We start from the raw sequence: 12,352 nt of genomic DNA, 5'->3' as shown, positions 1-12,352 counted from the left end.
TCACAATGTTCTACACACTAAATAAATTTTAAAAAATAATAATAAATAGACATCTAACCAAAACACTGTGTTTATTACTGAGCTGCATCTCAAAACAATCTTCAGATTCCCAGATTTCAGATGATGTTCATCACATCTATGTGGCAGTTGTTGACCTTTTATTTCCCTCTGAGGATCGCCCGTCCCCACACTGAAGCTGGTCTGAGAAAGGGCCAGAATAGTGAAATCTCTCTGAGTGAAACTCGAATAATAATAATAAAAAAAAGCCAATATCGGCACACTGGTGTATCAGTGTGAGCGTCGACGGCGTGGAGGAGGAAGTGGAGCGAGCAGAGCTGCCTCCATCTCCATCGGAGGGGGCAAATTGATAGAGGGTGGAGGCGGAGGACGACCCCGAGCCTCTGGGTTTTCGGTGGAGACTCTGGTTATCAGCAGAGCCTCAGGCAAAAAACCCGGGCGGGTGGGGGGGGTGGGGTGCGAGGGGGATGGAGGGGGGTTTCTGTATCAACCGCACCAAATCACAGAGCGAAGGCTGTTTGCCAGACAGAGATCTGCGGCTGAGGTTTGGGCCGACAGACACATCCCTTAGCGCCGCGTGCCGTACACGCATCACGGAGCACATCCGCTTATACCTTGTCTGAAATTCACTTTCGCTCCCAGTAGATTAAACTCACACCTCAGTTCATCTCACAACACCCCGCTTGGCAGGGACACGGAAATGATGGGCTTTTTACTCTCCCCGCATGCAAAGTATGAACAATGGCTACAAGTTTGTTGCCTCCTCTTTTTTTTTTTTTTTTTTTTTCTTTTTTTATTTTATTTCCCAAACAGTGTTTTACCCTACTTTCTGTGGATAATAGTTAGGGCTAAACTGACTGTTCCCCCAAGTGGGATGAAAAGCTGAAAAATCCTGCAAATGCTGCGTAGGCTTTTTAAGAGGACACAAGAAATCTGAATAAATGTGAGGATTAAGTGAGCTGGAGTTCTTTAACTAGTCAAAATATTAGCCGTCGCCTGCAATCACATACAAACCCAACGGAGCAGGAACGGAAAATTACCTCAGCAAAACCATAGATGACCCAAAAAAAAAAAAAAAAAGACTCAGATCAAAATAAATACGGTGTGTCACATCTACTGCTTTAAATTAAGAAAGCGTGAATTCAAGCAAAATGCATCCTCTCTTAAATTTGGCCCCATTCAGGCACTGATATTCATGAGATTATGTGTCATTAATGGCATTTAAAGACAGGAGGGGTTCGGCTGCTCTGACAGGGGGGCTGTAGTCTACAGGTTAAAGGCTTGCATGCATAAGTAAAACTGAGCTAAAGGGCTTCATAGTGAACCGGAGCCTCCTGAGACAATTACATTATTAGAAAGATAACAGGATGCAGGCTGCAGGGGCTCCAAAATGTCTGTCAACTGCTTAAAAAAAAGCAAAAAAATAATCACAATAAAAGAGGACGTCCATTTATGAACAGAAATCCCTTCCAGTTTCTGTCTTAGCCGGTGTTAAATCCATCTGAGGATTTCTTCATTGGTTTTTAATCTTTTTGCTGTAGAGCTTTCTGATTTTTTTTATGGTGATGATGTCACCAAAAAGCACAGAGAAGGTTATGTTTGCAATGTTAAAGGACCCCACCAGTGATTTTGAATGTTCGGCCCATTTACTGCAGTTTCCACACATTTTACATGACAACAAACCATTTTGTAAAGCATGCAGGGGAACTAAAGATTTCACAACATGTCATCAAAATGTGAATTTCTGGTTGAAACAGCCACCTTATAATGTTTTGTTTATGTTGCTAACAAAGTCGTCAGCATTCATAAATCACAGAACTGATAATTGGCTGTGGAAAGCAAACATTTGCCCGGGACTATTTTCCTTGGCGGAAGAAGCATTTCACTGTGCCTCCAGTTTCAAGTCATGAAAACCCAACAGTGCTGCTGCTTTTAGGAAAACTAATGTGGAGGACTTTATTCTGGTGATGGGATATGGGTGTGAAGAAAGTTTGAAGTCTCTGAAAGTTTATTTTCATATTGTAGTGGAATGAATGGAAACCAACGGCTGGAGAAAAGGGAGGAAAAATGATACCGCAGTTTTAAAATCTGACTGCTTGATTTGGGAAACGATCAACAGAAATGTGAAGTGAATACTTTTGTAGATATTACGCTGAATGTGCAAAATCACTGTGCTGGTCCTTTAATTAAGATTAGACTTTATTGTTTCTCAAGAGAAATTCATCACAGGACACAGTATAGACTCAAAATATATATCTGAAAATATCACACACTCCCCTCAGTTATCAGTGTTTTACACTAAGACAAGCAAAATGAGGAATAATTTAATTTAACTCAGTACAAACTGTTAGGGCGCAGAAAATGTATGAAAGATCGTTTTAACGTTTCCTTGTTTGTGGTTTAAATCTTACGACGATTTGTCAGTGTTAAAGTATGACGTGGAAAACAGTTTAACACTTTGAAAGCTGAGCGAATTCACCTGAGTCACGGGAAAAATGGTGGTTGGAAAATTGGCGAAAAATAACCACAACATTAGTAACAAAAAAACAAAAATAAAAAAATAAAAAAATGAATAAATGGATAAATGAATAATTAAATAAAAAAAATAAAAAATAATAAAATAAAAAATAAATTCTTATTAAAATTTAAATTAATTAAATTAATCCTTTTGATAATGTGTCAGTGTCAGATTTCTGAACTCAAACCAAAATATCCCTAGATATCAGGGATCCTGTAAGGGACAATCACATTATATGGGGGTCCACAGCTTGTTGAAATTTGACTTGGGGGTCCACAACATGAAAAAGTTTGAAGATCCCTGCCCTCGGTGGTGCAGTGGATCACACAGCGGTTTCACACTACAACATGAGCGACAGATGAAGGTCGAGCCCAACCTCTTGGGAATAATTTCAGACCTAAAAATTGTTTTCAATATCAGGAGACAAACATTCAGCTGTCGTCATGGAGAAAGACGCAAAAGTCAAGTGATCTGTATTGCCCCAGCATGACAGAAACTTATCATTACCTGCATTTAAAGCACTGTATGACTATGTGATAGGTGGTTGGTGGTGGGATGTGTCTGTACATCTGCATGCAAACACTAAAATAAAGAGGCTAATCCCCTCTTTAGTCCTAATTACCTCCTCGGAAAAAAAAAAAAAGTTCATGAGAATCTAGCCTCAAACAAACTGCGACTCTCTACTGACTTTCAATTACACATTAAACAACCTCATGGACAAAAAAACAAACAAAAAAACATAACTGTTGTGTACTTTCTACAACCTATAATAATAATAAGAATTTAAAACATCTAACTACACAATCTTAAAGTATCACAGATCATGAATATGTCAGGGCTTTTTTGATTAAATTTTAATTTAAGTCAGATTTTACAGGTTCACAGTTTGGTAAACTGTAAATTCATTGCCTATAACTCTAAAATATTGCATATATACCAATGTAAATCTGTAAATTATGACTGGGGAACACAGGCGATGCCTAAAGAAGCCAATCCATTCCCTGTTTCTTGTTTCCATGAACAAAAACAAAGAAAGAAACTCAACAGAACGACACAAAGAAAGCAAAAAAGTAAAATGACTTTTGGTTCATCTGAAATCTAAAAAGCACACTCACTGATTCCTTTGCATGAACTCATATAAAGTGTTTTCATCATTTGGGAGGCAAAGTCATTGTCAAAAATATTATCCAGAAGAAGAAAAAATATATAAATAACTGCCAAATCTCAAAGCTACAAGATCAAATGAGGGAGAAAAGATCACTTTTTGTTCATCGCAAGAAGAGGGGAGCACAATTTCTAATCTAAAAGACAACAAGAGGCTGCAACACAGATCAGTTAGTTAAAGTCAGTAACCTGCAGAGATTCATCTGATGAGAAAAACAACATCTTCCACGCTTCAGCTCACGCAAACCAACGCCATCCTCTGCTTGGTCAAACACAAGAGCAGCATCTCTCAGCAACCAAAACACAGAGACGGTCTCACAAACGGACGCCCGGCGCCCCAGCCCGGGTCAGCCAGGTATGGTGGCGTACCTTTGCGTTCGGAGCGCTTCTTGCGTCTCCTCTTGAACCTCCGCCTGACGAGGCAGTAGTAGGCCGCCGTGGTCTGAGAGCCGTCCAGCAGCAGAGCCATGGAGCCGTGCGGGGAAGCGGGGAGGGGGGCTTAGAGGCTTTAGAGACGCCGATCTGTCCCCTGAGCTGTCCTGGAGGGTCTAACGGGAGCCTGCCTCTGAGCCGAGCGCTAAGTGCAGATACAGAGCCTCCCTGTGCAACTTTGAGGAAAGAGGAGAGAGAGGAGGAGGAGGAGGAGGAGGAGGAGGGGCAGCCGGTCGACCATGACGAAGGCGGAGAGCTGCTGGCACATTGACTCGCCGTGGTAAATGGCTGTCAAATAAATGGGCTGGGATCCCTCTCTGTCTCCTCCTCCTCCTCCCTCCTGCGTCCGACTTTCCTCTTCTCCGGCTTCCTCTCTGTTCCCGCTCCCCGCTGTGAAATCCATCCATAAAAACGCCCTCTGAAAGTCCCTTCTCTCTCCTCCCTGCAGTAATGACTCCCCTCAGCGCCGGCCAAGGTAGATACAGTGCACGCGTATTTGTACCGGGGTTCAGCCGAAGGCCAGCGCCGGTGCTTTGGATTGAAGCTGCTGGTGTAACTCTTGAAATTTGTCAATTTTCATGCCAAAAAGTTTCAAAATTCAGTGTTTCCTCCAGGATGTTAGTGTCTGGTGATGGTGCAAGCACATCTGCAAAAGCTTCTCCATCATCACAAGACACTAAAACTCTTCATCAAAACCCAGGACAGCGATTATAATAATAATTACTATCACAACATGCAGTATTTCTACTTACGCTCGGTGGCCACTTTATTAGGTACAATCCAACTATGGGGCCATAAAGTTTCCTTTCCTGCTGCCTATAATGCTCAGGTTTTCTTTGTGTCACAGTAATAGAGGTGTTCATTCACTTCTGTGTTTGGCACTGAGCTCATAGTTAGTGATGCTGTTGGACTGGATTGCATTTTACTGACAGCTGTTTCCACTATTCTGTCCCGCATCATGTATATAAATGAACGAGGACAAAAAATTGGAAACACCTCTCAATAAAATGTAGTCCAGTACAAGATCTCTGCAAACTACAACCTCAGTAATAAACACAGAATTAAATTTACAAATTTTCCAACAAAAACTGAACATTATAAACTTTGTTAAAAGGTAGAATTTATGGCAGAGCTGCTGCATTGAAGTGCATTAGACTGTACAGGTGGAGCTCATAAAGTGGACACTGACTTTATGTGGCATCTGGTGAGCATCATCAACCACCCTGGACCACATCTGAGTTTTAACAAAAGTAAAATGTCGACTCTGTGCGTCAGTCTCCACTCTCACACACTCGTTCTTTAGCGATATCCGTCTACTTCCGACCCGACTGGAATCGCAGATTATCTCTTGGCACACAAAAACCAAACTAAAACAAACCAGGAGACGCTCTGTCTGAACTGTGAATCTTATTTTCCTGAGGAAGCGGGTCAAGAAATCTCAGGTTTGACTGTGAGGCCGAAGCCGTGATGCTTTGAGAAACAATAATATGAGACAACAAGCGAAAAACTCTGACATTAGAAACACTTGAGACTATTTTTTAAAGGTGAACAATTAACTGCTCATTAATCCAATGAAGACACATTTATTGATTCTATTTAAAATCACTACAGGTACCTTAACATATCAAATCTACTCAGGTATTTTTATTAACTTAAAGGGGTAGTTCACCCATTTTTTGGTTTGTGTACCTATCAGACACCTTTTTTTTCTTGGTCAGGCTAAAAATTCTGCTCTACATCATCAAATTCAAACTTTGTTTATTTAACAATCTGAGTGGATTAAAGCGGTTACTTTAAAGAGTGTCGAGCGCAGGGGTTTACTATATTATGCAGCCCTTAGAAGGCACTCACAATGTGCTGATAATGCGTTTATGGTGCGTTATAATGCCATTGGGAGAATCACTTCCAGTGTGTTTACATGTGGCAGTGCAGGCAGTGATATCCACCAGTACAGTAATGTCCTCGTCTCCCAATATGACCAGTTCATATCTGAGAGAGCCATGCCACTGCAGCTGAGCGCTCAGTAGGAACAGGAGTCCTGGTGGGCAGACGTGCGTTAACGCAGCGCACGGTGGACAGAGGTGAGCGAGGTCTCGTAGGTGAATAATGGAGATTTTATTATTATTTTTTTAGGGGGAAGACTGAGTGTGAACACAGCGGCAGAGATAACAGTCAGGGAAATTATCTGCTATTGGCATTTCACTCATTCATTTCAGCTATGAAGTGGTGAAGTGAGAGAGGTGAGCGTCCAGTGATGCTCTGCCAGTTGGAAGGCTTGCATCGCCCCCCTGTGGCCTGGACCGGAATCACAACCCCAGTGAAAAAATAATGTACTGACCATTTAAAATGCACTAAAATGCGGTGCTCAGTATGGTTTAAGTTCATTGAAACAAATGCTCTTAATCCTAATGTAGCAAAAATTGATTTATTTTATGCTTTCATCAAAACTATATTTTGAAAATCCTTAAAATAAAACTGATATATATAGTGTTATGTCTTTTAATGAATACCTTTTAAAAAAATGCATGATAGTAAAATATATTTTTCATTAAAATTTAATGTAATATCTTGACTACACTTTACATGATGTCTGTGTATTTTCACGAAGTGTGTTAAACATGATTAGCAAAATAATAAGTTAAAGCACTTCTACAATGTAAATTTTTAATCTGCTGTTCAGAAATTATACATATATATATTTTCTAAGCATATTATACTAATACAGTGTTAAATATATATAAATAATAGTTCCAAAGTCACACTACTTAATGGTAAAAATATTTTTTGTATTTCGCAACATATTGTATTTACACTTACAGTAGAAGTAGTACAGCACTAATAGTACAGTTTGTATTTTAAATTGACTGGAAGTTTCTCAATACCACCAACTTAATGTAAATATATTTGCTATCCGTTAGTGGTACATCTTATGTCCAGACAAAATGTAATTAAAACAGCTTTTAAATGTATTTTAATTGCACTTCAATATAAATTAAAGCATTTGCAATCTTACATTAAGTAATACTTTGCAGTTTGATGCAGCTTTCATAAAATTTAAATTTAAAAAATATAAAAAATCCACTTTAACACACTTAAAGCACACTACTTAACAGTCTGTGTTGCAGCACTTTAATGTGCTGCAGCACATTAATATTTATGGTGCTTTAGTCTATTTTTTTTTCACTAAAGTGCACTTACTATTGTATTATGATAATTTTTATTCAGATTAGATGAAACATTAATAATCTTGCAATATGATTCAATAGTGAAATTGGGGTGTATTGCACATAATGCAACTTACGTGTCCTTCTTATTAAAAATAGCAAAAGTTATTAATATTAATATTAAAAAGATGAAAAGTGCAAAGTTGGACATAACGTGAATCACAGCCATGTGAGGATGTGCAAAACAGCAGCAGCTAAACATCCTGAGACAATCAAGAAATGCGATTCAAAAGTGTGTGTGTGTTTGGTCAGATAATAAGTTTTCTTGAACTTGTTTACTGCTGCTGTATAAAATAAAGTGAATTCAACAAACACATAAGCAAACTGTCAGCCGCAAGAAAGAATACTGGACACGTCAGTAACAAATTAAAGTGCTGCATCGTGACTGAAACAGCTGAAAATCAAATGTTCGCTGGTTAAACACCAGTCTGACATCGAGCAGAAAGTCTTACCAACTATAGAAATATTACATTTGAACACACGGTTGAAAAATAAGAAATTCCCAGTTGACCAACCTGGTTTATGTCTGTTTTGCTGCAGGATCTGGACGGACTGGAAACCGGATCTGAAACAGAGAAAACAGTCATGTTACCGACTGAGAAAATGTCAAAACAGACGAAATATTAGACTAAAGCCTATTACAACAACAACTACTACTACAACTACTACTACTACTACAACTACTACTACTACTATTACTACTACTACTACAACTATTACTACTACTTCTACTGCTACTACTACTGCTGCCACTACTATTACTGCTGCTACTACTACTGCTACTACTGCTGCTACTACTACAGCTACTACAGCTACTACAGCTACTACTACAACTACAACTAATACTACTACAACTACAACTACTACAACAGCTACTACTACTACAACTACTACAACTGCTACTACTACTACACCAGCTACTACTACAACCGCTGCTACTACCACTACAACCGCTACTACTACTGCTACTACTACTGCTACAACAACAAAAACTACTACTACTACTACTACTGCTGCTGATAATAATAATAATAATAATAATAATAATAATAATGATAATAATAATATTGATAACAGTGAATAATAATCTTTATTGTACAGCCTTTGCTTTAGAGGCTAATAATCAGAAATTGTTCTGCTTCCATATAGGGTAAATATCATCCTTTTATTTATCATTTCATTGATTACATACTCATTGTCAAATTGATTAATACTGTGCTGGTTGTCTGTGGGAAAGCCTTAAACTGAACTGATTGTAATTCGATGTTTTGAACTTTTTTTTTTTTTTTTTCATTATTCATCATCTTGTGTTTCAGTGGAGGTTTCAGCGATAGTCTAAATGCTGTTTCCAGTGCAACAAGCAACCAAATGTGAGGACAACAGGGAAAAAACTGAATTCTTGTTTTGTGTTGTTGTTTATTTAACACTATAAAAATGGTTAAATACACAAATACTAAATACCAGACATAAACTTTTGAATTTTAATGATGACTGAGGTGTAGTCAGTGAAACTTGTAGTTATATAAGAAAGCCTGTAGGTGGAGCTGTTGTCATTCACATCCACATGTGGATTTGGCCTGAGAGCTCGATGTACATGTGATGTGATATTCCTCCTCTCTACACGGCTCCCTGTCCTCTGACTCTTATTTGGAAATCTGAACATTCGTCACAGCTGCAGGAGGAATGAAAGCAGGGTTTTCACAATAAGAGTACAATGTGGAGTGACAGGGAGGGAACAGACACACACACACACACACACACACACTCGATGGCAGACATAAGTAAAACCACATGTGCTAATTGCGAAAGCAGACCGCTTACACCAACACAGTACGAGACAAGTGAATGACTCCTGTTACTATAATTGAGCAGAATACCTTTTGCATTATTTGTTTTTTAGTAAATCTGAGTAATTTTACTTTTACAGAGGTATGTTTTGACCGTAGATTCACACTTTAATACATCTGACATTCATTATAATGCAAGAGTTTGTGGTACTGCATCAAACCTCCACAAGAACGAGGGAAATGTGAACTGTAACATCAACAGCTCAAATTTATCTGCATGTTAAAGCAAATTTAGACTGTGTAGAGTGTCGTGTTGTCTAGTTCCCTGGGTGTGATTTGATTGTGAGTCCACACTGGTTGCTGATTGGTCCAAAGGCCCATCATTCCCAAACCCCAACAGCCCGAAAAATGTCCGCTTGGCCCGAGACGCTGCTATCCTGAAAACAAACGCCCATTATTTCAAAACCCCAATCGTCTGAAAAACGTCCACTCTGTAACTTTGGTCAAGTTTCCTCGGGTTGAGGTCAAAGTGAAAATGGGTAGATGCATTTCCCAGCAGGGATATAAAACTCGAGTGTGTATTTTCAGAGCAATGGGCCTCTGGAGCAATGGGTAGTTAGTTTTGAGGACTAACAGGCTTTTCGGACTAATGGGCCATTGGACCAGTGGCGCGGAACCCCAAATGGCTACAAACAACACCAAAGCATACATGAAACGCATGTATAGAAGCATTTTGGATCCTACACGGTTGGTGATAAAAAAACAAAAAACAAAAAAACACCACCTTTCAGTCCAAAACGAGCCACCGGACGACCCAGAGCTTCACCCGACTGCCTATTTTATGATTTTTCAAAAAAGTTGACATCCCTAATATGGACTCATGACACTATACCAGTTCAATTTTGCCTGAACATCCATCCAACTAAAGTATGATTGGTTTCCCGTTAGCCTGTTTGTTGTTCGGCGAGGTTGCTGGCATTGCTAACTTTGATAAGTAAATAACTTTCTGGTCCTTGAATTGAGGCATTTTAAGACATCTTCTGAACTTGCAGTAAAGTTGCAAGTTGCAAAGCTCTTACGTACGACACCGGCTCTCCAGACGCCCAGAAACTCTCAAAGCCTCCGCGAAAGCCATGCATACGCACATAAGCACATCATAAACACTAAAATCTAAATTTAGTGTTTACAATCTGCAGTTGCTGCTCATTAAAATCCAAAGGCATGTGCCGTGCTCCGTCCCAGACGTTATAGGAGGAATGTGCTGCTTGGTTTGTCAGGAAGCCACGAGGATGAACCGTCTGCCTTTCTCCAACCTGAAACAACACACTAATCAGCATCTGAAGGGCCACTGTCCTCCCATCCAACACTAACAGAGCACAGCGCAGAGCCTTACAGCCGACAAGCTCCAACAACCTACATGAAGCCAGCGAGGCTTAAGGCTTGATCCCGCGCAGAGAAACCGGTCCAAAGCAAGTTCATCGTGAAATCAAACCTATCGTATTTTAATCAAAGAACTGGTTTACCTCCATGCATGACTTCATTCCTGCGCGACTCGACATCTTTTTAGCATTTTCGCTCAATTTCAAATACATTCATCCTATGGCTGTGATTCTAATTGTGAGAATTCAGCTCCGCATTTCATTTTGAGTATCTTGCAATACTCGGCGTACAGAGGGCCTAAACGGGGGCACTGGAGCCAGAGGTTGAGACACAGTCACACATGAAGTGGACGGAGCTGAGCCAAAAATGCGTTGGCAATAATCTGAACTTGAGGAGTTCTTGAACTTGAGGAGTCCCCAGACGTGTCTCCTCTCAAAAGTGGAGACATTGATTTTAGACCTTGAGACTCAAACAGACTTTGAATGTGTGTTTCTCAACTTGTGGGTCAGGATCCAGAAGTGGGTCCTCTGAAATTTCCCCACAATCTTTGGCCGTCACATAACCATGAAGAGTGACTGTTAAACCCCAACCTTTCCCAGTAAATGGGGCTACACCAGTGCAGATCCACCACCATGTTTACCAGTTAACCAACCACCCAATGCTTCCACATGCACTTCAGTAATCCAGTTATTCCTCGAGCACAGCTGTTATCCGATTTCTGAAATGCCATGTAAGCAGGAAAGCAGGTTTCCACAACCGGGTTGAGAGATTAAGAGAAATCGGGTTAATGCAGCTAGTTTCCTGTCAGAGGATTAGACCATTTTGACCCTTCCTCTGACTTGTGAACCGCTTTTTATGTGGTCAACAGTCGATAAAGAAACATGATAAACACTGTATAACACTCGGGTGGATAAAAACGTCAGTCTGTTCCACAGGGTCATTAAGAATTGCTTTATAATTTTAAGTGAACATTACTACAGATGAAAATATAATGAAAGGACAAACGCCCAAAAGTGAAAACAGGCCGCCACACACTCCAGCTCCACCAGCAAAAAGGATTTATTTGAATGATTAAAAAAAAACATGTTTCTTCAGCAAGACTGCCTGACGAAGTCTTCCATCATTTGCCGTGTTACGTCTTGCATCTGTTTCTGTGGAAAAGCGCCGTTTGGAGAGCAGACAGATTTGTCACGGATTCCTCCTGGTGAAAGATCGTGTAATGCCTCGGTCAGTCACGTAGCGCACAAACCACAATGACTTCAGCATCCCCGTTCTGTGATCTCAAGACTCTGAAAGCCGCGTGTATGTGTGTGTGTGTGTGTGTCGTGTGCAGCCGCAGTGATTGACACCAACGTGCAAAGCAGCGGCGAAGAAACTTTTTTTTTTTTTTTTCTGGAAAATTTAATTCCTCCACTCTGACAGCCTAATCTGTCACCGCATCGTTTCCTCATGGCGTGATTTTGGGGAGTGATTGCAAAATTCAGCGAGGTTTTGAAACAGGACACTCTGAACTGCAGCAGATGTGCATGAAATCATGGAAGCCCTCGAGACGGAGTGGGTTTCTTCTCTGGTTTGGTCGCATACATCAACAGGGCAAGCTCACAATCTGCACTCACTGATGGCATGCGAAGACGACAGGCTTTATCACGAGGGGCTTAACAGACATGAAAACTATGCAGCGATTTGAATTATCGACCAGGATGGTAGCAGATCAGGATGATTACTGGGTTTACAAGAAAAATCACAATCAAAAGATCTTAGGATGTATATGTAACACTGATTACAATGTCCTAGAAAGGGACCGATTGAATTTGTAATATCCTCCCTTC

The 12,352-nt window shown here is 40.2% G+C and overlaps 1 protein-coding gene across 2 annotated transcripts in view; it reads right to left on the bottom strand.

Annotated features, from left to right (window-relative positions):
* LOC115373902 (double-stranded RNA-specific editase 1-like) overlaps positions 1 to 12,352 on the bottom strand; it is a 63,667-nt gene that overhangs the window by 29,537 nt on the left and 21,778 nt on the right. For both annotated transcript variants that reach the window (XM_030072539.1, XM_030072547.1), the window contains exon 2: positions 7,872 to 7,921. The gene's annotated coding sequence lies outside the window, so the exon portion shown is untranslated. The remainder of the gene's footprint in view (positions 1 to 7,871; positions 7,922 to 12,352) is intronic.

This window comes from Myripristis murdjan, chromosome 2 (assembly GCF_902150065.1).
Source record: "Myripristis murdjan chromosome 2, fMyrMur1.1, whole genome shotgun sequence".
Lineage (NCBI taxonomy): Eukaryota > Metazoa > Chordata > Actinopteri > Holocentriformes > Holocentridae > Myripristis > Myripristis murdjan.
Note: the sequence above shows the minus strand (reverse complement) of the source record. Positions and strands in the feature narration are given on the sequence as shown.